This window comes from Dasypus novemcinctus, chromosome 15, assembly GCF_030445035.2.
Source record: "Dasypus novemcinctus isolate mDasNov1 chromosome 15, mDasNov1.1.hap2, whole genome shotgun sequence".
Classification (NCBI taxonomy): Eukaryota; Metazoa; Chordata; class Mammalia; order Cingulata; family Dasypodidae; genus Dasypus; species Dasypus novemcinctus.
The window spans coordinates 94,111,789-94,137,780 of record NC_080687.1 but is presented as its reverse complement, the minus strand read 5'-3'; the positions used below and the strand labels follow the sequence as shown (position 1 = coordinate 94,137,780).

Here is a 25,992-nt window from a genome sequence, read left to right as displayed (position 1 = left end):
TCAATCTTATTAGAGCATTTTCTTAATAATAATAAAAAGGTAAATCCATCCCTTCACCATCTGTGCTTCCCCTACTGTTCACAGCTCCCCTTTTTGGCTATTCTTGCACAGATACTTTTATTCCCCCCTCTATAAAATGATTTATAGTTACATTTTATATAAATGGAATCATACAGTATGTTATGTAACATATTTAGTTCATAGCGATCCCGTATTTATTGTATTTGTCCTTTTGTGTCTGGTTTCCTTCACTCAACATAATGTCCTCCAGTTTCGTTGATGGTGTCAAATGTTTTAGGCCTTTTTTTTTTTTAAGATTTATTTTTTATTTATTACTCTCCCCTTCCCCACCCCACCCCCAGTTGTCTGCTCTCTGTGTCCATTTTCTGTGTGTTCTTCTTGTGTCAACTGGTATTCTTATCAGTGACACCCAGAATCTGTGCCTTATTTTGTTGCATCATCTTGTTCTGTCACCTCTCCGTGTGTGTGGCACCACTCCTGGGCAGGCTGCACTTCCTTTCGCGCTGGGCGGCTCTCCATATGGGGCGCACTCCTTGCACATGGGGCTCTTCTATGCGGGGGATACCCCTGCTTGCCACAGCACTCCTTGGGAAAATCAGCCCTGTGCATGGGCCAGCTCATCACACAGATCAGGAGGACCTGAGTTTGAACCTTGGACCTCCCATGTGGTAGGCAGACGCCCTATCTGTCTGGCCAAATCCGCTTGCCCATTTCTTCTTAAGTACTGCGTAATATTCCGTTGTGGGACTATACCACTGTTTGTTTATCCATTTGTCAGTTGATGGACACCTGGGTTCTTTCCAGCTTTTGACATGATGACTAGCACTGCTATGAACATTGGTGTGCAGATGTGTATTTGTATCACTGCTTTCAATTCTGGGTGTAGACCCAATAGTGATAGTGCTGGGTCACTGGCAAATCTATATTCAACTTCTTTTTAAAAAAAAAAAAAATTTATTTATTTCCCCTCACCCCCACCCTGCTCCAGTTGTCTGTTCTCTATGTCTATTTGCTGCATCTTCTTCTTTGTCGCTTCTGTTGTCAGTGGCGTGGGAATCTGTGTTTCTTTTTGTTGCGTCATCTTGTTGTGTCAGCTCTCTATGTGTGCAGCACCATTCTTAAGCAGGCTGCACTTTCTTTTGCCCTGGGCAGTTCTCCTTATGGGGCACACTCCTTGCGCGTGGGGCTCCCCTATGCGGGGGACACCCCTGCGTGGCAGGGCACTCCTTGTGCGCGTCAGCACTGCATGTGGGCCAGCTCCACATGGGTCGAGGAGGCCCGGGGTTTGAACTGTGGACCTCCCATGTGGTAGATGGATGCCCTAACCACTGGACCAAGTCCGCTTCCCTATATTCAGCTTCTTTAGGAACTGCCCAACAGTCCTCCACAGTGGCTATACCATTCTGTATTTCCACCAATTGTGAGTAAGAGTTCCTCTCTCTCCACATCCTCTCCAACATTTGTAGTTCTCTGACTTTTTAATAGTGGCCATTCCAATTGGTGTGAAAAGATATCTCTTAGTTATGATTTGCATTTCTCTAATCATTACTCATATTGAACACTTTTTCATGTTTTTTCTTGCCATTTGTATTTCTTCTTTGGACAAATATCTATTCATGTCTTTTGCCCATTTTTTAATTGAGTCTTTTTTAATTTTTGAGTTGTAACATCTCTTTACATATCATGGATATTAATTCCTTATTGGACATGTGATTTCCAAGTATTTCCTTCTGCTGAGGCAGCTGCCTTTACACCCTTTTGACAAAGTCCTGTGAGGTATACACGTGTTTAATTTTGAGGAGGTCCCATTTATCTATTTTTTCTTTTGTTTCATGTGCTTTGGGTGTAAGGTCCAAGAAACCACCATGTAGCACAAGGTCTTTAAGATGTTTCCCTACACTTTCTTCAAGCAGTTTTTTTTTTTTAAGATTTGTTTATGTATTTCTCTCCCCTTCCCCCCCCCCCCCCAGTTATCTGTTCTCCATTTGTATTTGCTGCATCTTCTTCTTTGTCCACTTCTGTTGTTGTCAGCGGCATGGGAATCTGTGTTTCTTTTTGTTGCATCATCTTGTGTGCCAGCTCTCCGTGTGTGCGGTGCCACTCCTGAGCAGGCTGCACTTACTTTCGTGCTGGGCAGCTCTCCTTATGGGGCACACTCCTTGAGCATGGGGCTCCCCTACACAGGGGACACCCCTGCGTGGCATGGCACTCCTTGCTCACATCAGCACTCTGCATGGGCCAGCTCCACACGGGTCAAGGAGGCCCGGGTTTGAACTGCGGACCTCCCATATGGTAGACAGATGCCCTAACCACTGGGCCAAGTCTGCTTCCCTCTTCAAGCAGTTTTATGGTAGATATAAAAGTTTTACTTTTATATCTAGGTCTCTGATCCATTTTGAGTTGATTCTTGTATGGGATGTAAGATAGGGGTTCCATTCCGTTCTTTTGGTTATAGATATCCAGGTCTCCCAGCACCATTTATTGAAGGGACTTTTTCCCCATTAACATGGACTTGGTAGGTGTCTGAAAAACTAGTTGACCGTGGAGGTGAGGGTTTATTTATGGACTCTAAATTCTATTATACTGATCAACGAGTCTCTCTTTATGCCGGTGCCTTGATGTTTTGACCACTGTAGCTTTGTAATATGTTTCAAGGTCTGGCAGTGAAATTCCTCCCACGTTGCTCTTCTTTTTTTAGAATGCTTTTGATTACTTGGGTGCCTTTTCCCTTCCAAATGAATTTGGTAATTGCCTTTTCTATTTCTGTCAATTAGGCTGTTGGAATTTTGATTGGCATTACATTGAGTCCATAAATCAATTTAGGTTGGATTGATATCATCACAATACTTAGTCTTAGAGTACGTGAACACGGAGTGTCATTCCATTTGTTTAGGTCATTTTAAATTTCTTTTGCCACTGTTTTGTAGTTTTCCGCGTCTAGGTCCTGTACTTCTTTGACTAAGTTGTTCCCTACATATTGAGTCTTTTTGTTGCTATTGTAAATGGAATCTTCCCTGATTTCTTCTCAGATTGTGTAATACTACTGTACAAGAACACTGATTTCTGCATGTGGATCTTGTATTCTGCCACTTTGCTGAACTCATTTATTATCTCAAGTAGCTCCGTTGTATACATTTCAGAATTTTCTAAATATAGGATCATGTCATCTGCTGGTAGTGCAAGTTTTATGTCCCCTTTTCCTATTTGGATGCTTTAATTTTTTTTCTTCTCTAATTGCTCTAGCTAGAACCTGTAGTACAATGTTGAATAGCAATGGTGATCGGGGGCATCCTTGTCTTGTTCCTGATCTTAGGTGGAAAGCTTTCAACCTTTCCCCACTGAGTACAATGTTGGCTGTGGGTTTTTCATATATGCCTTTTATCCTATTGTGGCATTTTCCTTCTATTCATACCTTTTGAAGTGCTTTTTACCAAGAAAGAATGCTGGATTCTGTCAAATGCCTTTTCTGTGTCTATTGTGATCATCGTGTTTTTTCCCTTCAATTTTTTTTTAATGTGGCGTATTATGTTGATGGTTTTTTTAATGTTGAGCTAGCCTTGCATACCAGGAACAAATCCCCCTTGGTCGTGATGTGTAAGTCTTCGATAATGCTGCTGGATTCAATTTGTCAATATTTTGTTGAGAATTTTTGCATCTCTGTGTTCATTGAAGAGATGAGTCTGTACTTTTCTTTCCATGTAGTGTCTTTATGTGGCTTTGGTGTTAGGGTGATGTTGGCTTCATAAAGGGAGTGGGGTAATTTTCCCTCCTCTTCATCATGTTGGAAGAGTTTAAACAGGATTGTTGTTAATTCTTTTTGAAATGCTTGGTAGAATTCATCTCTGAAGTCATCTGGTCCTGAGCTTTTCCTTGTTGGGAGGTGTTTGATGATGAATTCAGTCTCTTTAAATGTGGTTGGTTTGTTAATTCTTGTATTTCTTGTAGCGTCAGTGTAGATTGGTTCTGCCTTTCTAGGAATTTGCCCATTTCTAGGTTGTCATTGTTGGCATACAGTTTCTCATAGTATCGTCTTTTGATTCTTTTTATTTCTGTGAGGTCAGTCATTACTTCCCTCCTTGAATTTCTGATTGTATTTATTTGCCTGTTTTTCTCCTTTGTTAATCTTGCTAGTGATTTGTCAATTTTACTGACCTCAAAGAACCAGCTTTTGGTTTTGATTTTATCTATTTTTTGTTGTTGTTCTCAATTTCATTTATTTCTGTTCTAATCTTTATTATTTCCTTCTGCTTGCTTTGAGGATTGGTTTATTGTTCTTTTTCCATTTTCTCTAGGTGTTCAGTTAAGTCTTTGAGTTTAACTCTTTCTACTTTTTTAACATAGGTGTTTAGGGCTATAAATTTCCCTCTCCAGACTGGCTTTGCTGTATCGGTTGCTGTTTCGGTAATTTGTGTTCTCATTTTTATTTGTCTACACATTTACTGATTTCACTTGCAATTTCTTCTTTGATCTACTGATCATTTAAGAGTGTGTTGTTTAGACTCCACAAGTTGCAAAGTTACCTTTTTCATGTCTATTCTTGATTTCCAATTTTGTTCCATTATGCTCTAAGAAGGTGCTTTGTATAATTTCAATCTTTTCATATGTATTGAGACCGGCAGTGTGCCCTACATGTGGTGTATCCTGGTGAAGGATCCATGGGCACCTGAGAAGAATGTATAACCTGCTGTGTTTGGATGCAGCATTCTGTGTGTCTGTTAAGTCTAACTCATTTATTCTTTAAGTTCTCCATTTCCTCGTTGATCTTCTGTCCAGTTGTTCTGTCTCATAATGTGAGTGGTGTATTAGAGTCTCCAGTGATTATTGTACAGATGCCTGTTTCTCCCTTCAGTTTTGACAGTTTGTCTTATGTATTTTGGGGCACCCTGGTTAGGTGCATAAATATATCTTCCTGGTGGGCTGTCCTTTTTGTTAATATATAATGACCTTCTCTGACTCATAACTTTTTTTCACTTCAAGTCTGTTTTGTCCAATAATAGTATAGTTGTCCCTGATCTTTTTTTGTTACTATTTGCATGGAGTGTCTTTTTCCAACTTTTTACTTCTAGCTGGTTTGTATCCGTAAGTCAAAGGTGGGTCTCTTATAAGCAGCATATGGATGGCTCATGTGTTTATTATCCATCCTGTCAATCTATATCTTTTGTTTGGTGCGTTTAATCCATTAACAATCGATGATAGGATTGTAAATGCATTGTTTACTTCCTACAATTTATTCTTTGCTTTTCATGTGTCATGTCATATTTTGGTCTGTCTTTTTTCTCTTGGTTATCCTTTCTGCTCTTCTTTTTTCTCTACTCTCCTACAGGCTTTTCTCTTCTTTTTCTTTCAGGCTCTATGGCTTCCTTATTATTTTCTGCAATTTCGATTCTTTTTTTTTTTTATTGACTTTGTAATAATATTACATTAAAAATATATATATATGTGAGGTCCCATTCAACCCCACCCCCCCACCCCCCCCTCTCCCCCCCCAACAACACTCGTTCCCATCATCATGACACATCCATTGGATTTGGTAATTACATCTTTGGGCACCTCTGCACCTCATAGACAATGGTCCACATCATGGCCCATACTCTCCTCCATTCCATCCACTGGGCCCTGTGAGGATTTACAATGTCCGGTGATTACCTCTGAGGCACCATCCAGGGCAGCTCCATGTCCCAAAGATGCCTCCACCTCTCATCTCCTCCTGCCTTTCCCCATACCCATCGGTCCACCATGTCCACTTTTCCCAATCCAATGCCACCTCTTCTATGTGGACATTGGATTGGTTGTGTCCATTGCACCTCTATGTCAAGAGGAGGCTCAGATTCCACATGGATGCTGGATGCAATCCTCCCATTTTCAGTTGTAATCACTCTAGGCTCCATGGTGTGGTGATTGTCCTTCTTCAACTCCATCTTAGCTGAGTGTGGTAAGTCCAATAAATCAGATTGTAGGTGCTGGAGTCTGTTGAGGCTCAGGACCTGGCTATCACATTGTCAGTCCAGAGATTCAAATCCCCTAAATATATCTTAAACCCCAACATTAACTGCACCTCCAGCACATTAGCATGAAAGTCTTATGAAGGGAGATCGCATCTGAGTCCAGTTTCATCACACATAAACACCATTTCCAAAGAGGGGCCATTTGCCCTGGTAGTTAACCCCATCGGCCATGACCATAACTCTCATGGGTCTCTTTAGCCTTCAAAGGAACCAATATCTGGGGGTTGTATCTGCTTTATCTGTCTCTCTGACTCTGCTCAGTTGTGCATGAGGGCAATCCTTCTGCCAGCCTCCAGACTCTTTTTTAGAAACTCGTAGCCATATAAACTCATTTCTCCTTTCCATTTCCCCCTAACTTTAGGTCAAACAGCATTTTAAAGTCATGTTATTTTATGTAGACATGGATATTCTGCTGATCCGCATTGAACCTTCCGTATAAGGTCCTTTTCCAGTTGCATCATCAGTTGGTAGTTGATAGTGGTCCCTTGTTGCCAGGGAGGCTCATCCCCGGGTGTCATGTCCCACGCTGGAGGGAAGGCATTGCATTTACATGCTGAGTTTGGCTTCAAGACTGGCCACATTTGAGTAACATGAAGGCTGACAGGAGGAAATTCCCAGGCACAATGTTGCTCTAGGCCTTGTTCTTATTTTAGGTTTATCAGCTCACAAGCATAGTCATTAGCATCAGGGGCTCACTGTTGAACCCTCACTCCCTCCCGGTCCCCGCCGCTGTACCTGGGAGACTGTCGCTGCTCCCCTAGGGACCACAACAGAGCACCACTGGCCAGGAACCCAGTACCCCCCCTGCTGTGGTTTTTAATTGTTGCCACTATGAGTATATGCAATTTGGATTCTTTTTTACAAACTCTCTTAGTTTCTGTTTGTGGATATTTTATACTCACCTTCATATTTGGAGGACAGTTTTGCTGGGTGCAGAATTCTTGGCTGGCAGTTTTTCTCTTTCAGTCTCCTAATTGCACCCTAACCACTGTCTTCTCACCTGCATGGTTTCTGATGAGAAATCCACACTATTACTGGGCATTCCTTTTATGTGATGATTTGCTTCCCTTACTGCTCTCAGAAGTTTCTCTTTATCTTTGACATTTGACATTCTGAATAATATATGTTTTGGAGTATGTCTATTTGGATTTATTCTGATTAGGATAAGGTGGGCTTCTTAGACATGCAGGATCATTCCTTTTGTGAGCGTTGGGAAATTTTATTAACTATTCCCGTAAATACTCTTTCTAATCCTTTTCCCTTCTCTTCTCCTTCTGGAACTCCCATGACATGTATGTTGTTGTGTTTTCTGTTGTCATTCATCTCCCGGGCCTCTGCTCAATTTTTTCCTGCATTTTTCCTCCCTCTGTTCTTTTCTCTCTTCAATTTCAGCTGTTCTGTGTTTGGTATCACTTATTCTTTCTTCTGTCCTTTCAAGTCTGCCTGAAATTGTTGTAGACCTTTAATGTGTTTTTGATGTCACCTATTGTGTCTTTCATTCCCATGAGCTCTGTTGCTTTTCTGTTCCATATTTCAAATTCTATTTTTGCTTGGTCAACGTCTTCTTGATGTCATTCATCGCTTTAGCCATATTGTCTTTCAACTCATGAATTTAGTTTTGGAAATTGGTATGCATCTCATTAATTAGTTCTCTCAAATCCTGGATCTCTTCTGTGACTTTGACATATTCCTTTTCCTGGGCTATGTCTTCCATTTTCTCCTTCTGGCTCATAAATGTTTGCTGATTCTAGGCAGCTGATTAGTATGTAGTTTCCTCAGATGCTCAATTTCTTTGTCTTTTGTTGGGATTTAGTGGCAGGAGGCAGTGTGTTACTTTTGCTCTTTGATTCTTGATTCAGCCTGGATCATTAGGGTTGTCCCTGTTAGTTGCTCAAAGGTGTGCTCTGTACCCAGTAATGGGTTGCAGACCTACTTCCTAGGGCCTTGGGAGGAAAGCTATAAAGGTCAGAAAATGCCTCATTTATTTTTTATTTTCTCACATGTACTACCTAGTTCTGCCAGCAGATGACACTCTTTGGCAGTCCTCTCAGTTCAATGCCTGTTTAGAGTGTTTTTGCTGTAACACAGCCTGGATCAATCTGAAAGGGTCCTGCCTGGAGCCTAAGAGCCTTGTAATTTGAACTTTCTTATAAAAAAGTCTCTAGCCTTCTCTGGCAACCCCCTCCCATTTTCTGGGTAATAATCCCACTCCTTTCTGCATCTTCAACAATTAGTCCCCGTTCATCAAGGAGGTTGAGAAGTCAGATTTCTTTACTCCCTTGCAGCCTCCTAAGGCAAGCAATGGCAAGGCCTCCCTGGCCTGGAAGGGCCCGTGGGACAGAACAGGCCAAATTTGTGAGTCAAAACCGAAGTCAGCCTTCGATCTTGTCCCTCTCTTCCCTGTTTCCTGGGAAGGTCCATCCTCAACAATCAGTGCCAGCTGTAAGAGAGGGAAATTGAGAATGTTGTATTTCTCCAGGCCTTTTTAGTGTCCCAAGGTAGACAACAGTGTGGTCCCACTCAGCCTGGAAGGGCTGGTGGGACACAGCAGACCAGAACTGTGGGTCAGAAGCTGTCAGCCTTAGGCACTGCCCCTCTCTCTCCCCTTTCCAGGGATGGTAAATCCCTGGATACCCCTTTGTAGTCAGCTCAGAGGCCTTTGTGTCCTTTTTAAATTTATTTTCAAAAGATCCCTAGATTACATAAAATGTTACATTAAAAATATGAGAGGTTTCCATACCATATGCCCTACTCCCTATACCTCCCACTGTTCCCAACATTACCAACTTCTTGCACTAGTGCGCTACATTCATTACAATTGATGAACAGATTTTGAAGCATTGCAACTAAGCATGGATTATAGTTTACATTGTAGTTTACACTCTCTCACACTCAATTCTGTAGGTTATGGCAGAATATGTAATGGCCTGCGTATAAATCAGGCAAAGGGGTACTGATGTAAAATACCAGAAATTGGTTGTTTTTTAGCAAAGGGTATTTATTTGGGGTAGGAGCTTACAGATAGCAGACCATAAAGCATAAGTTACTTCCCTCACCAAAGTCTATTTTCACGTGTTGGAGCAAGATGGCTGCTGACATCTGCAAGGGTTCAGGCTTCCTATGTTTCTTCCCTTGCAGGGTATTGCTTCTCTCTGGGTTCAGGGTTCCTTGCTTCCCAGGGCTCCAGCTTCAGCATCAAACTCCAACATCAAAACTACAACATTAAGAACCCTTAACTCTGTCCTTTCCCTTGCCTTTTATCTGTGTGTCCCTGCTCACCAAAGGGTGGGGACCCAATGCCCTTCTGGCACAAGTGTCTAACATAATTACCTAATCAAGTAAACCTATAAATCCAACATAATTTAATATGCCCCCCAAAAAGATCAGTTTACATACATAATCCAATATTTCATTTTGTAATTCATCCATAATATCAAACTGCTATAGCCTGTATCTGTCATTGCAATGTCATTCGGGTCTATTCCAAGTCCTGAAAATGCCCCCATATTATACCTCTTTTTCCCTCTTCCTGATTTCAACACCATCAGTGGCCAATGTCTCCACATTGATGAATAGTTTTTCCATTGATAGAACCACAGTAAGTCTATAGTAGAACACCAATAAGTCCACACTAATCTATATTTTATTCCCCAATCCTGAGGATTCTGGAATGGTGATGCCTACTCTACCTGAGAGGCGACTTTGATCTCATTTGGCTAATAGATGAGACTTTCTTGCCTGCAGTTGTTGACTTTCTCAGTTCCTTGGTATGGTGTTTGTCCATCCTGACCTCCTTGTTAGTTGTCCTGGGTGAGGCCAATGAACTGGAGAGTAGGTGTTTCACCTCCACTGAGGCTCAGGGCCCAGCTGACACATGAACCATCCAGAGATTCAAGTCTTTTGGATGTACACCTACCAATTCCAGCATCAACTATAGGTTCAAATAAAAGAGGTAGAAGAGGCATGTGTTGAGAAGTCACATTTAAGTCCAACTCTGTCATACTCAGGAGCACAAACTCCAAAGTAGGACCCAGTGGCCAGCCATCAATCTCTGGAGCTATCTACCCTGAATATATGAGCTGGGTATCTCTGGATCCCTCAGGTGTCCCAGTATTTGTGGTAGCATCTGCTTTGGCAGTCTATGACATCCTGCAGAGACATTTTAAGTGTAAATCTCTGATGGCTTCCTGGCTTACTTTGAAGTCTCTTAGCCATATAAACTCATGTATCTTTCCCTTTTCCCCCTTTAGTTCAGTGTCCTTTTCTAGTTGCATCATCAGCTGGTGCTTGATAGTAATCCCTCAGTGTCAGGGAGTCTCATTCCTGGGAGTCATGTCCCACATTGGGGGAGAAGGTAATCCATTTATATGCTGAGTTTGGCTTAGGGAGAGGCCACATTTGAGTAACATGGAGGCTCTCAGGAAATAACTCTTAGGTATCCTACATCACTAGGCTAAGTTGCAAATTTAAGAGCAAAAAGTGTATAAGCATAGTCATCAATCTCAAGGGTATATCAATGGACCATCCTTTTTCACTAGTACTTGCTCCTTGGGGGACTGTTGCTGTAGCATTAGAGAATGTGGCAGAGCTCCCAAGGATAGGACTTCAATATTCTTTCAGTTATTGTGTGAATCTCTACCCACTGTGGCAATGCCCATGAACATTTGAACATATTTATCTACCTTGTATATATCCCGTGGTGAACTTCCTCCCACGTATCCCCCATCACGGACACCCCACACCAATGGTCCTCCCCTACCATAGTTGTAACCCTTTTGTGATTTAAAACTTCTTCAAAAATGAAGCCAAGAATATTTTCAAATTCGCTTAATAGGAAAATGAAATAATAATGAAGGTTTAAATGTCAGAAATAAAATACATAATTAAGGAAACTAAAACTAAAATAGGGTTAAAAAAGGGGTATTTAAAAAATGAAAAATAGTTAAAAAATTAAGTTTTGCCTTTCATCACTGTAATATACGTTGTCCTATATGTACAACTGTACATTTTCTTCCATTACTTCCCTAGTATTTTACCTTTTTCATTTTGTCTTCAAAGAAGTTTTAGGTCACAGTAAAGTCACATACAGAATCTAGGGGACTCCCATATACCCAACATCCCCCCATTTATCCCCTTTCTTTGTTAAGAACCTTTTTCATATGTGGATGGTACATTTGTTGCAACTGATGTACAAATATTAAAACATAGTTGCAAAGTATGGTCAGTGGTTTCTATTATGGTTTACGTTTTAGACCATATACCTTTATGCATTTTTGATGAAATTTAACATGGCCTATGTCCATCATTGCAAGATCAGACAGAACACTTCCTTTGCCCCCTAAATACCTACTCTTCCATTGATCCCTTTCCTCCCTCTCCCTTCCCTCAGGGCTTACTGTGCCCACAAGGCTTCACTCCTTGAAGGACAAGATTTGTAATTCCTGCAGCAATGCTGATGACTTGACACAGTAGTCTGTCCTCCCCTATTAGCACCACCCATACTGTCCAGATTCACCCTCCCCTGTGTTTGAGAACATATCAAGGCTCCCCTGTATGGGAGTTTAACTCCTTTCCACTCATTAGGTGGGTCTCCCTCCACTGTTCCAACACACTATGACAAAATCACCACTTGCACCTTCTCTAGAAGACTGCCCCAGGTGTGCCCTGTCCCAAATGTACCTCCATCCAACACCCTAAACCAGTAGCCCTTCCTTGTCATATTGCCAAAAGAGTTTTCTCAGCATTGTAGTTTCAACCACATACCTGCCAATCCCCAGTGTTCACCTGCTACTTTCCCCAACCCTTCCCCCCTTTCCATGGACCATCCAACCCATCCTCCCTACCCAAGCTCCCTGTCAAGCTTGCACCACCCAATCCGTTAGTATCCCTACACCCCTGTCATATCCCTTCACCGCACAACTACTCACACCTTATCATAGATTTCACCCCTATGGGCATTGGGTCACAATCTTCTCCCTTTCTATTTCCTGTAAACCTATCTTCCAGACTCTAGCTCCCTGAGTTGGCCCACTTAACTTAATTCTTATCCAAGAAGTCATGTAATATTTGTCCTTCAATGCCTGGCTTGCTTCATTCAACATAAGGCCCTTCAGATTCATTCATGTTATCCCATGTGTTGTACTGTGTTCCTTCTACAGCTGAATAATATTCCATTGTATGTATAGACTACATTTTGATTATCCATTCATCTCTTCCTGGGCATTTGGGTTGATTCCAGTTTTGGCAATAGTGAATAAAGCTGCTATGAACATTGTTGTGCATAAGCAGTTTTTGTCTTTGTTTTCAGTTTCTGGATATATACCCAGCAGTGGAACGATGGGTCTTATGACAGAACTACAGTTAGTTTTTTGAGGAAATCCCAAACTGTCATCCACAATGGCTGGGCCATTCTACCTTCCCACCAGCAGTAGATGAGGGTGTCCATTACTCCGCATCCTCTCCAACACCTTAGTCCTCTGATTTCCTTAATGTCCACCCATCTGGTGGAAGTAAGATGGTATCTCGTTGTAGTTTTGATTTGCTTTTCCCTAATAGCTAGTGATGTTGAGCATCTTTTCATATGCTTTTTAGCCTTTTGTATTGCTTCTTTGGAGAAGTGTTTGTTCAAATCACTTGTCCATTTTTTAAATGGGTTGTTTGTCTTTTTATTTTTGAGATATAGGATTTCTTTACACATGCTGGATATTAGGCTCCTATCAGATATTTGGTTTACCAAATACTTTCTACCGTTGTTGAGGCTGTCTTTTCACTTTTGTCATAAACTCCTTTCCAGTGCAAAAGGTTTTAATTTTGAGGAGGTCCCATTTATCTATTTTTTTCTTTTGCTTCTCATGCTTTGGGTTTGAAGTTCAGTAAGACATTTCCTATTTCAAGGTCTTATAGAAGCTTCCCTTCTTACCTTCCAAGGTCTTTATGGTCTTGGCTCTTATAATTAGACCTTTGATCCATCTTTAGTTAGTTTTTGTATAAGGTGTGAGATGGATATTCTTTTGGATATTCATATCCAGTGTCCCAGCACCATTTGTTGAAGACACCATTCTCTCCCAATTGAGTGGCTCGGTGGCTTTGCTGAGGATCAAATGACTGTATATGCCATGATCTATATCAGAACTCTCAGTTCAGTTCCATTAGTTATTAAGTCTGTTCTTGTGCCAGTACCATGCAGTTTTGACCACTGTAGCTTTGTAGTATGCTTTAAAGTCAGGTAGTGTGATTCCTCCAATTTCATTTTACTTTGTCAATATGTCTTTGAATATTCAGGGACTCTTGCCCTTCCAAATAAATTTCATAGTAAGTCTTTCCAATTCATTAAAAAATGCTGTGTTGATTTTTATTGGGATTGCATTAAATCTGTAGATTAGTTTGGGTAGGATAGACATCTCAATGATATTTAGTGTTCTTATCCATGAGCAGGGAATATTCTTCCATTTATTGAAGTCTTCTTTGATTTCCTTTAACAGTTCTTTGCAGTTGTCTGTGTATGTCATTTACTTCTTTAGTTAAATTATTCCTAGATATTTGATCTTTTTAGTTTCTTTTGTAAATGCTATTTTTTCCCTTGATTTCCTCATCAGATTGCTCATTATTGGTGTAGAGGAATGCTACTTATTTTTTTGCATTGTTCTTATAACCTTTGACTTTACTGAACTCATTTATAAGTTCTAGAAGCTTTGTTTCTGAGGACTTTCCATGTATAGGATCATGTCGTCTGTACATAGTGAAACTTTTACTTCTTCTTTTCCAATTTTGGTGCCTTTTACATCTTTTTCTGGCCTCAGTGCTCATGCAAGTACTTGTAACACAATGTTAAATAAGAGCAGTGACAGTGGACATCCTTCTCTTGTATCCCATCTTAGATGGAAAACTTTTAGGAGTTCACGGTTATCTAGGATTTATCTGTGGGTTTTTCATAAATACCTTATATTCTGTTGAGGAAGTTTCCCTCTATTCCTATCCTTTGGAGTGTTTTATTCAGGAAAGTGTGTGTTTTGTCAAATGCTTTTCCTGCATCTGTGGAGATGACCATGTGTTCTTTTTTTTTCTTTGATCTCTTTAGGTGGTGTATTTTATTGATTGGATTTTCTTATGTTTAATGCTCCTTGCTTACCCAGGATGAAATCCATTTAGTCATGGTGTGTCATTTGCTTGATGTGTTGCTCAATATGATTAGCAAATATTTTGTTGAGGATTTAGCATCTGGTTCATTAGAGATTGGTCTGCAATTTTCCTTTCTTGTAGCATCTTTGGGTTTGGTATTAGGGTAATGTTGGCATTCTAGACTGAGGTAGGTGATGTTCCTTCTACTTCTATTTTCTGGAAGAGTTTAAACAGGATTGGTGTTAGTTCTTTCTGGAATGTTTGGTCGAATTCACATGTGAAACTGTCTGCTCCTGGGCTCTTCTTAGTTGGGAGGTTTTTGATGACTGATTCTTTCTCTTTACCTGTGGGTTGGTCTATTGAGTTCATTTTTCTTCTTTCACCAGTGTAGTCTACTTGTGTGTTTCTAGGAATTTGCCCATTTCCTCTAAATGATTGTTTTTGGCATATAATTTTTCAAAGTGTCCTCCTATGGTACACTTTATTTCTGTGGGGTCAGTGGTGATTTCCCTTTCCTCATTTCTTATTTTATGTATTTGCATCTTCCTTTTTTTTTCTTTGTTAGTGTAGCTAAGGGTTTGTCCATTTTATTGATCTCTAAGAACCATCTTTTGGTTTTATTTTTTCTAGTCCTTTCAAATTTTCAATTTCATTTAGTTCTGCACTAATCTTTGTTATTTCCTCCCTTGTACTTCCTTTGGGGTTAGCTTGTTGTTCTTTTTCTAGTTCCTCCAGGTGTGCAGTTAGGTATTTGATTTTAGCACTTTCTTTTTTTTATTTTTTCATTTTTATTTTTATTTATTTTTTGTATGTTACATAATTTACTGAAATTAAGCCTGAGCCAGATAGTTCTTCATGTTATATATAAAATTAATTCTACCACCACAACAAAAATACAACAGAGAGAAAACAATTGCCTATAGCCCAAAGTATATTAACTGTTTTGTGTTCTTCCTCTCATCTTTGTTAGCTTTATTGTTTCATGTTTTTTAAATTCAGAGTTTTAAATTTTTATTAAAACAATAATGTACATGGTTAAGAAATCGTATGGTACTGATTGGCTCATAACTTAAAAACAGGTGTCTGCCTTACCCATAACTTTTGTACTTTCTTCTGGTAGTTGTTTCCATTTCTTTAAATATGTTTATACCACTGTTTTTTGGTCTGTCATCTTTAAATGTTATTTACTTCCTGCTATAACAAAGGAGGATTTACTTTTACTGCACCAGTCTTCCCTCTCCTATCTGAGCCTTCCAATATAATAATTTCATTTTTAGTTAAATGGTGTTTATATTATTATGACTAAGTAAATATTAAACATAAAAGTAAGCAGTGTGTTTTGATTACATTTAATTTCTTGTGTTGTATTTCTTTATCATATCTTCCTTTTGTTTTTCCTCCCCATCTGTGCCATTAGGTTAGTGTCTATTCTCTGGAACCCTTACTTCTGCTGTTACCTGCTCTCTTGTTTGTTGTCCTCTGTTTCCTGACTCCCACATCTTCTATTTTCTTGATTTCGTCCCTCATTTTGCCCTAGCACATTCTTTTTTTTTCAAATTCTACTCAATTTATTCATTTTTTAAAATATATTACATTCAAAAAATATGAGGTCCCCATTCACCTCCACTGCCCCCACCCCACCACTCCCCCCTCTTTTTTTTAACATCAGCATTTATGGCTGTGAATTTTCCTCTCAGTACAGCTTTGCTGCATCCCATAGGTTATACTATGTTGTGTTATTTTTTCATTCATTTCAAGGTAGTTATTGATTTCTTTGCAAATTTCTCTTTGACCCACTGATTGTCTAAGAGTATATTGTTTAACTTCTATCTCTTTGTACCTAATCTGCTTCTCTGCCCTTGCTGATTTCCAGCTTCAATCCAATGTGGTCAGATAAGTTACTTTGTGTAATTTCAGTCTTTCCGAATTCATTGAGAGCTGTTCTGTGGCCTAGCATATGGTCTATCCTGGAGAATGTTCCATGTGCTCTCAGAAAGATTGTATATTGCACAGTATTTGAGTGTAATGTTATGTGTATGTCAATTAGGTCCAGATCCTCTAATGTATTATTTAGGGTCTTTGCTTCTTTATTGATTCTCATTGAGATATTCTGCCTAATGGTGATAATGGTGTATTAAAGTTCCCCAGAGTAATTATAGAGGCATGTATATCCCGACTTAGTTATTTCCCTTGTTTGTCTGATGTATTTTGAGATTCCCTGGTTTGGTACATAAATATTTATGATTGTTCTTTCTTCTCAATAGATTTCTCTTTTTTTTTAATATATAGTGTCATTTTTTGGTCTCTTACACTAGTTTTGCATTTAAAGTGTATTTTGTGTGGTTTTAGTATAGTTACTCTCACCCTCTTCTGATTATTATTTGCATATAAAATTGTTTTCCATCCATTCACTTTCTGTCTCCTTGCATCCCTGGGTCCTTGGTGAGTTTATTGTAGGCAGCATATGGATGGTTCATATTTCCTTATCCATTCTGCCAATCTGTGTGTCTTCACTGAAGAGTTTAAGCCTTTAACATTCAATGTTATTACTGTCAGGGAATTGCTTATATTAGCCATATTTTTTTAGACTTATATATGCCATATGTTGTTTTTATTTCTTTTTATGTTTTTATTCTTATACTCTCATCCACCTCTCTCCTTTTCCCTTTCATCCTTAAGAACTCCCTTTAGCATTTCTTTTTTTTTTAAGACCTTTTATTTTCTTTCTCTCCCCTATCCCCCCAATCCCCCCATTGTCTGCTCTGTGTGTCCATTTTCTGCATGTTCTTCTTTGTCCACGTCTGTTGTTGTCAGTGGCATGGGAATCTGTCTTTCTTTTCGTTGCATCATCTTGTTGTGTCAGCTCTCCGTGTGTGCGGCACCGTTCCTGGGCAGGCTGCACTTTCTTTTGCGCTGGGTGGCTCTCCTTATGGGCACACTCCTTGTGCCTGGGACTCCCCTATGCGGGGGGCACCCCTGTGTGGGATGGCATTCATTGTGTGCATCAGCACTGTGCATGGGCCAGCTCCACACGGGTCAAGGAGGCCTGGGGTTTGAACCATGGACCTCCCATGTTGTAGACAGACACCCTATCCACTGGGCCAAGTCCACTTCCCTCCATTTAGTATTTCTTGAATGGCAGGTTTCTTATTGACAAATGCTCTTAATTTCTCATTATCAGTTACTATATTGAAGTCTCCTTCATTTTTCGAATGCCAGATTTGCTGGATAGAGAATTTTTGGCAGGAAGTTTTTTCTTTCAGCACCTTAACTCTGTCATACCACTGCCTTCTTGCCTGTATGGTTTCAGGTGGGAAATCAGCACTTAATCTTTTTGAGCTTCCCTTGTATGAGATGGGTTTCTTTTCTCTTACTACTTTCAGTATTCTCTCTTTGTCATGAGCATTGGACAATTTGACCAGTATATGTCTTGGGTAGAGCTGTTCAGATTTATACTTTTTGGGTTGTGCTGTACTTCCTGGACATGTACATCCCTCTCCCTCAGTAGGGTTGGGAAGTTTTCAGCCATCGTTTCCTCCAGCATTCCTTCTGTCCCCTTTTCCTTCTCTTTTCCTTCTGGGATGCCTACAGTGCGTATGCTTCTGCAATTCAAATCCTTCAGTCCCTGCTGGATTTTTTCAGTCTTTTCATCCTTCTGTTTTACTATCTGATTTCAGATGTACTGCCTTCCTCATCATTGATTCTTTCCTCTGTTCATATCTGCTGTTCTGTGCTTTCAGTGTATTTTTGATTTCCTGCATTGTGCCATTAATCACCATCATATCCATTATCTTTCTATGTATGTATGTTTTCAAATTCTTCAGTATGTTCTCCCAGTGTCTTTTTTTTAAGATTTATTTTATTTGTTTTTCTCTCCTTTCTCCCCTCCCCACAGTTGTCTCCTCTGTGTCCATTTGCCGTGTGTTCTTCTGTGTTTCCTTGTATTCTTGTTAGTGGCACCAGCAATCTGTGTCTTTTTGTTGCATCATCTTGCTGCATCACCTCTGTGTGTGTGTGGCGCCGCCCTGGGCATGCTGCACTTTTTCATGCTGGGCAACTCTCCTTTTGCATGGGGCTCCCCTATGCAGGGGACACCCCTGTGTGGCATGGCACTCATTGCACACATCAGCACTGTACCTGGGCCAGCTCATCCCATGGGTCAGGAGGCCCTGGGTTTGAAATTTGGACCTCCCATGTGGTAGGCAGACACTGTATCTGTTGAACCAAATCTGCTTCCCCCTGTTTTTTTTTTTAATATCCTCAGTCTCTTCCTTTACTTCATTAAGTTGACTCATGATATTTGGACATCTTTGATTAGTTCCATGTTCTGTATTTCCTCCTTTTTTTCAACTTGTTCATTAGCCTGGGCCTTGTCTTCCTGTTTCTTAGTATGGTTCATAATTTTTTCTTGGTGTCTAGACATTTGTTTATCTTGATGGGTTTATTCAGTTGGTTAACTTCTCTTTCTGTAGGGAGAAAAAAAATCAGTAAATGTATAGAATTGGTGTTTTATTTTGTTATTGTTTTTGCATGTTGTAAGTTTTCACTTTGACACTTCATTCCTCTTTTTGTATTTCCTTGCCTGTGTTGTCTTGAAAAAAAATATGACCAGAGGAAAGGAAAGAGATAAGAAGAGGAAAAGAATAATAATAGCAGTAATAATAATAAAAGGTAGAATAAGGGTCATACAAGACCTAGGAAAATATATACTCCACATGAGTAAAAAAATCTTAAGAAGGACAGGGGAATAAGTTTTAAAAAGTGGAATCAAAAGAATGAAATGAGAAAAAATAGAGAAAAATAATGAATTAAAAGTCTGGAATAATGAGTAGAGAAGTGAAAAGAAAAGCAAAATGTAAAAAAATAAGGAAAGAAAACAGAAAAACAGAATGTGAAATAGAAATAAAAATTTTTAAAAAATTGAAGACCAAGAGAAATAGGCAAGGTGTATGAAAAAGAACAGAAAACAGAAGATAGATAAATGAAGGCAAGAAAAGAAATTATGTAGGTAGAAAAAAAATCAGTAAATGTATAGAATTGGGGGGACAAAAAGAGGGGAAACACCACAAAAGAAACGAAACAGCAGCGGCAACAACAAAACAACTGAGGAAAAACAGCCTTCTCTGTGGGTCCCTAAGGAGCTTTTCAGGCTGCTGGTGTTCACCATTCACCCTGCAGCCTACTTTCTACAGGCAGTTGATGTACCCAGTTTTAGTGATTAAAATTTAAAAACTTAAAATAAAGAAGGGGGACTTTTTTAAAGCAAAGAAATAACAAGTCCAAGAGCACTTAAATCAAAAAGAGTGCCAGTACATTCCTTGTCATAAACTACAAGCTGATGCCTGATAACCACTTGGGTCACACCTTTGACCAGGGGCCTTATACATGCAAGGCAGGACTCCCTCCACTCAGCTAAATTGTCTCCTTTGGTTAATGGGTCTTTAGAGAGCTAGGTGCCACCTTCCCCAGGTGTTTGTAGACTTGTGTACCTGCTAGAGTCCTGCTGATGAGGCGGTTGTGCCCAGCCCCTCTCTAGTCTAATGGCTTTCTCTCCTCAGGAGGGCATCTGGGTGCAACAGCGTGCCTGAGGGGATCCCATCTCCCCTCTTCCAGGCAGGTCTGGGTCTCTTCCAAGATTCCAAAGAGCCTGAGCTGGCCAAACTCACCACAAAGAAACCACTTTCCAGTATCTGCCAGACCCCTCTTCCTCCCAGGGAACACCCCCTCCCAGTCCCTTGGCAGCAGCAAGCCAGGGGCCATGTGGCTACTTGCAGGGATTGTGGGGCATATGTGCAAGCAACTCCTGGTTTTCTTCTTTATCTTTCCAGTACCTTCCAGATGACTCAGAGCACCTTCCTGTTCTATAAATATCCAGAACCCCTCCTTTAGATAGGTACCTGCCTTCTGGGTGTTTTTTTTTTGTAGGCATGTCAGTCTCTAGCTACCGTCTTCATCCCTTTTCCTAGCAGTCCTCAAGGTTGTTTTTTGGGGGAAAGTGGGCTTGGCCCAATGAATAGGCATCCACCTACCACATGGGAGGTCCACTGTTCAAACCCTGGGCCTCCTTGCCCCATGTGGATATAGCCAATGCGCAGTGCTGATGCACGCAGGGAGTGCTGTGCAATGCAGGGGTATTCCCTAAGTAGGGGAGCCCCATGTGGAGGGAGAATGCCTCATAAGGAGAGCCACCCAGCATGAAAGTACAGCCTGCCCAAGAATGGTGCTGCACACAGGGAGAGCTGACACAACAAGATGACACAATAAAAAAGAAACAAATTCCTGGTGCCGCTGATAAGAATAGAAGAGGTCACAGAAGAACACACTGCAAAGAAATGGGGGGAATGGAGGGGAGAGAAATAAAAAAAATAAATCTTAAAAAAAAAGTTGTTTTTTGATGTTTGGTCCTCTAGAATATCCTCCCAGTTGTCTCTATTCCCTTGGGGAAAAAATGCTAAACCCATAGGAAAGGAAAGAGATAAGAAGAATAATAGTAATAATAATGCAAAAAAGGTAAAGAGGAACTGCATAAGAGCTAGGAAACTAAGGATTATATGTAAAACACCATACAAAAATATAAAGGAATAAGAATAAAAAGAGTTGGAATAGAAAAAAATTAAACAAGAATAAAAATAGACAAAAATAGGATGAGTTAAAATTCCAAGCACATCAGAAGAAAGAAGGAAAGAAAAAGGAAAGAGAAAAAGAAAAAATGAAGACCAAACAAAAACTGGTAGAATGAAAGAAAAGCAACAGAACTCAGAAGGCAGAAAAACAAAAGGAAGAGAAATAAAATAGGTTGAAAAATAAGTTTAAAAAAAGGAACAAAGAAAGGGAAAAGAACAAAGAAAACAAAAGAGTAACAAAGAAGCCACCCAGAAGAGCAGCCTTCCCTCTTAGGCCCCCAGAGACCTCATAGTCTGCTGGTGCTCATCAGTCACCTACAGCCTGCCTTCCACAGGTGATGCATCCAGTTTTACCAAGTAAAATAAAGGAAAAAGAAAAAATAATCCAAGAAACCATTAAAAAAACAATAGATCCTCAGCCTTCTGTCCCTATCATGAGGTGCTCACGGTGTGCCTACTCTCTCTGGATCCCTTCACTTGGGAGGTACCAGGGCTCCAACCAGGCACCTCCATGCAAGGCAGGGGCTTCCCTCTTGTGCTGCAGCAGCTCTATGAGCAAAGCAGGCTTTTGGAAGCTTGTCTGGCTCTTCCTGGCCCTGTTTCCCTTGAGAGTTGGACTTTCTAACAGCTTTCAGGGGCTGGGTTAGTTGGGTGCCCATCCCTGCCCCTCCTTGATCAAGTTCCTCTCTCCCAGGGTGGCTGGGTGTTACAGCCTGCCTGAGCAGACTCCCGCTCCACTCTCCCCAGGGCCACCCCAGTGCTGGCTGCTGTCCTCCCCAAGATTCAAAGGGGGCTGAGGATTCCAAACCCACAGAAAGGAAACCACTCCCCACCCTGCAGCAGACCCACTTCCTCCCCGGGAATGCTCCCTCCCCCTCAGCTGGCCCTTGAGGGCCAGCGGGTCCATGGAGGCTATTGAGGCTTGAGGGTGGGGCTTGCCCACCACCTTTTCCAGCCACAGGGCTGAGCACCTCATGGTTTTCCCTTGGGCTCTTTATCTCTTTGTCCAGCTCCCTCCTGAATGATGCCTGCTGCCTCCTGCTCCTCAGATTGCCAATACAGCTCACTCAAGTTAGACACCTGCCCCCTCTCTGCCATTTTTTTTTCAAGAGATGAGCAGTACCCACTTACATCGACACCATTTTCCAGATTAGTGCATCTACAAATTTTTGATCTGCTCAGTGCGTGAAAGGAAAACATGAGAATGATGTCTCCCCAAGTAGAGAATATCAATAAAGGGCTAGAAAGTATAAATTTAGTGGAAATAGAAATTCTGGAGTTGAAAAGTAGAATGATATGAGAACTTCTCTAGAGGTGGTCAACAGGTGTTTCTCTGACTAAAGATCTAAACAACTCCCTCAGCAGCCTGGAGTGTGCACCTTCCTATTTCAATCCTTCGTCTCCCAGATCATGTGCACTCCAGAAGATGTAGCAGTGAGACCTTCTCATTTTCTTATTAATTTTACTAGTCACTAGTGATGTTGAATGAATTTTTATACCCTTGCTCATGCTTAATTCACTGCAGATCCTGTGATTTAGGGTACAAAGAGGAGGGGACTTGGTCAATTATTGTGTTTTCAGAGACCTCTACTTCCTTCTGAGAACCAAAAACTGCACCCAGCCTGAATGAAAATACGGCAATGGAGACACAGCTCTGTACTCAGAGATATTCCGCATCCTGGCCTCTGAGTCCGCATGAGATTTACAGGAAAATATTGCCCTCAACAGGGAGAATTATGACTCAAATTTCTGTGAACCCCAATATCCCTCAGAGAATCCCACCTATTCCTACCAAGTCAACCAGCTCTCAATGAAAGCCCTCCTCATGTTATATAAATTAGTCTATCCCAGCCTCACAAGGAAGAAAGGTGATTGTTTTCTCTATTAAAGACACTAATTGAAGCCATTTAAATTGGAGAATCGATTTTTCCATTTCTGTAAACAAAAATGGCTGCTGGGATTTTTATAACTATTATACTGAATCTGTAGTTCCCTGTGGGTAGTATTGATATTAGAACAATACAATACAATATCATCGTTGAACAATGGATGTCTTGCCATATGTTTAGATCTTTTTTAGTTTCATTCAGTTATGTTTGCTAGTGTTCATGTGTTTTATCCTTTCATTAAATTCATTTTAGCTATTTTATTTGTTAGCAGCTAATTGAATGGACTATTTTTTTTTTTTTTTGCTGTGCTGTATAAATGAAACTGACTTTTGTGCATTTATCTCCTACTATGCAAGTTTGCTTAATGCCTTTATTGTTGCATTAGTACTGTGGCTTCTTTGGAGTTATGTATTTAAAGGAGTATGTCATCTATAAGGATAGCTTTCCTTCTTCCATTCCAATATGGATGACTTTATTTCTTTTTCTTACCCAATTGCTCTGGCTAGAACTTCTAGTACAGTGTTGAAAATCAGTGATGAAAGTAAGTTAACTCATCTTGTTCACGAACTGTTGGGAAAGATTTTCAGTATTTCACTATTGAGTGTAATGTTAGCTGTGGATTTTTTAAATGTAGCTGTGAACAGAGTAGAATGACTTCCACAAATGACCATCCAGGTAGTGAGCAGCAGAAAGTCCCCAGATTATAGGCATCCTGTGAGTGCATTTCTGAAATCCTGGAATGTGAGTTATAGGATACCTACATTTTTGTGGCTTTGTAGAACTTAATTCTCACTAATGTCCATATGTTCAAGGTTTAATAATAAGATCATGATAGACTATGCCTAAAATATTTTGATGTGTTCTTAAATTTTAAAAATGCAATAAACCCTATTAAATGAATTTTTCTTTCCTCAGGTTATTTATAAAATAGTATTTTAATTGGAGTATGAACAAGTATTAGCCAGAATCCTTGAGCACCATGTGTGTGTCTGATGATAGGTATCAAGCCATATGGTGGTAATATTGTAGTTCAGATATAAATGACACTGAACCTATTTGATTACAAATCTAAAGCAATAAAAAATTTTCAAAATTTGCTGACTATGAACCATGATTGCTAACATGAAATATGTATACAAATAGATTGATTTAAAATTAACTAGAAAATAATTGTAGTCATAAAGTATAAGAAACTAAAAGCTAATGATTGTAGGAATACAATACATTAAATATACAAAAACAAGATAATTCAAAAATGAAATATAGTATAACTTATTGAAATAACATATACTTATTGCTTTTGAATATATATAGCCTTTTATAGATCATTGATTTTGAAAATCTATAGACGTATAGAGAATGACTAGATTTTGGCAATGTAGTAATCTTTCTCAAGAGAAGAGTACATGTAAAAGGAACATTCAGTAGTCAGATGGAGAAAGAAAATAGACAAGAAAAGGTGCAGTAGAGGTAATGAACTGAGTGAAGACCCTTCTTGGAAGAGTGGTGGAAGTATAGAATCTGAAAATATCAGGAAGACAGCTTCCATACTTTAAAATATTTCATAAAACATACAGAAAGAGAAACAGAGCCGTATTGTTAGAAAGCTATTTTCAGTCTCACTTCTGTCTATAAAATTTTTAAAATCATATGGAAACCAAGAGAAAAAACATTGTTATTTTCAAGTATCAAAGTAATATAGGGAGAAAAGGAGTAGGTACATAGTAATCTACAACAAATGAATGAAAGCTCCTTGTCATGATCTATATTATGTACTGAAATATACTTTCTGAAAAGTAGAGAACGGGCATTAAGAAAATGAAATAATATATGATAAGATATCATAAATTTAAAAAACTCAAAAAGTGAATGAGAAGAAATAAAAATGGAAATGCAGCTCAAAATTGAAGTATAATCTCTAAGAAATAGTGTGACAAGATAATGCTTAAGTAGATAGAGAAAGTGAAAACCTGAAAGAGCTGAAAAATTACATGGAGAATGTTCAAGATTAAAGAAAAACAGAAGTTGAGGAATGGTTCAGATGATCCACTAGCTGAACCCTGGGTGCCTGAAGCAGGAAGTGGATGGGGCCATCCCCAGTCTGGAGGCCTGGGGTGGGCCCTGAGGTCTGGGTGGGACCTGCACATGGGCAGTGCTGGAAACTGCCCCACCCCTCCCTCCCATGATGCTCAGCTCCAGGCCGCAGGCCTTGGCAGGTGGTGTCCAGGCTCCTTCAGCCTGGCCTTTGGTGATGGCTGTGGCTCCTCAGGTGCTATGTTGCCTTGAGCTCTGTACCCTGGGGCATTTGTGGGAGGTGTTAGTCCTGTTCACTGGGGAGGGTGCAGACCTGTGCTGAGCCTCATCCTTTAATACTGGGCCTCCTGCTCCTGGAGCGGGAGGTGGTGCATTCATCTGGGTGGACCTGGGGAACTCCAGTCAATTAAAGGAAGTCCATGAACTCAGTTTCCACAGAGCTGTTAAACAGATGGATGAGCTCCAGGATGACTGTGTGCTCCCCCTTGTTGAGGGCAGCCCTAGTTTATGTCCGTTGTCCTGCCTTTTCATGTCACCCCCTCTCACTGAGAGTATCCTGATATGACTTTGTGTTACATGGTCAGACTATTAGGTCTATTTTGGACATTTCTTTAAGAAAGGTTGACTTAATGACTGAATAACTTAAGTTAAAAGAAAACTTGCAAAACATAGGGTGTACAATGAGACACAGGAGTATATACTTGTGTCCGGATGGCTTATCCAGCAAGGAGGTGTGTGGAATTGGTAAGGGGGTATCTGGGTGGTGGTAGAACTGAGGGAACAGGCTGGATGAGAGGGAGGCTTACCTTTCATTGTGTAGCTTTTTCAACATTTGATTTTTATTAAAATGAGTATTTTTCCTACAAAATACACAATAATAAGATTCTGGGAAGGGACCATTATAGGCATTTGTCCTGTTATGTGAATTTTCCTTCTAGGAGACCTCTAGTCAGCTGGACAATCCCAGGCAATGGGAGAAAATTTTGTTTTTCTGTTCATGAGAAATACTGGTATGTGGTTTCCATTCTTTTAATATCTTTTTCTGGTTTTGCCATTGGGGTAATGTTGGCCTCATCTAATGAGTTAGGAAGTGTTCCCTCTGCATTGTTTCTGAAAGAGATTGTGGGGATTTGGTTTCATTTTCCCTTAAATGTTTGGTAGAATTTTCTATTGAACTATCTGAACCAGGTCCTTTGTTTTTTGGAATGTTATTAATGATTCAAGTTTTTAATGGCTGTAGGGCTATTCTGATGATATATTCTTGTGTGAGTTTTGATAATTTGCATCTGTCAAGAACTTTTG

The 25,992-nt window shown here is 40.1% G+C and overlaps 1 long non-coding RNA gene across 2 annotated transcripts in view; it reads left to right on the top strand.

Moving 5' to 3' along the window:
* LOC131273451 (uncharacterized) overlaps positions 1-25,992 on the top strand; it is a 68,069-nt gene that overhangs the window by 1,457 nt on the left and 40,620 nt on the right. The gene's annotated exons all lie outside the window — the stretch shown is intronic.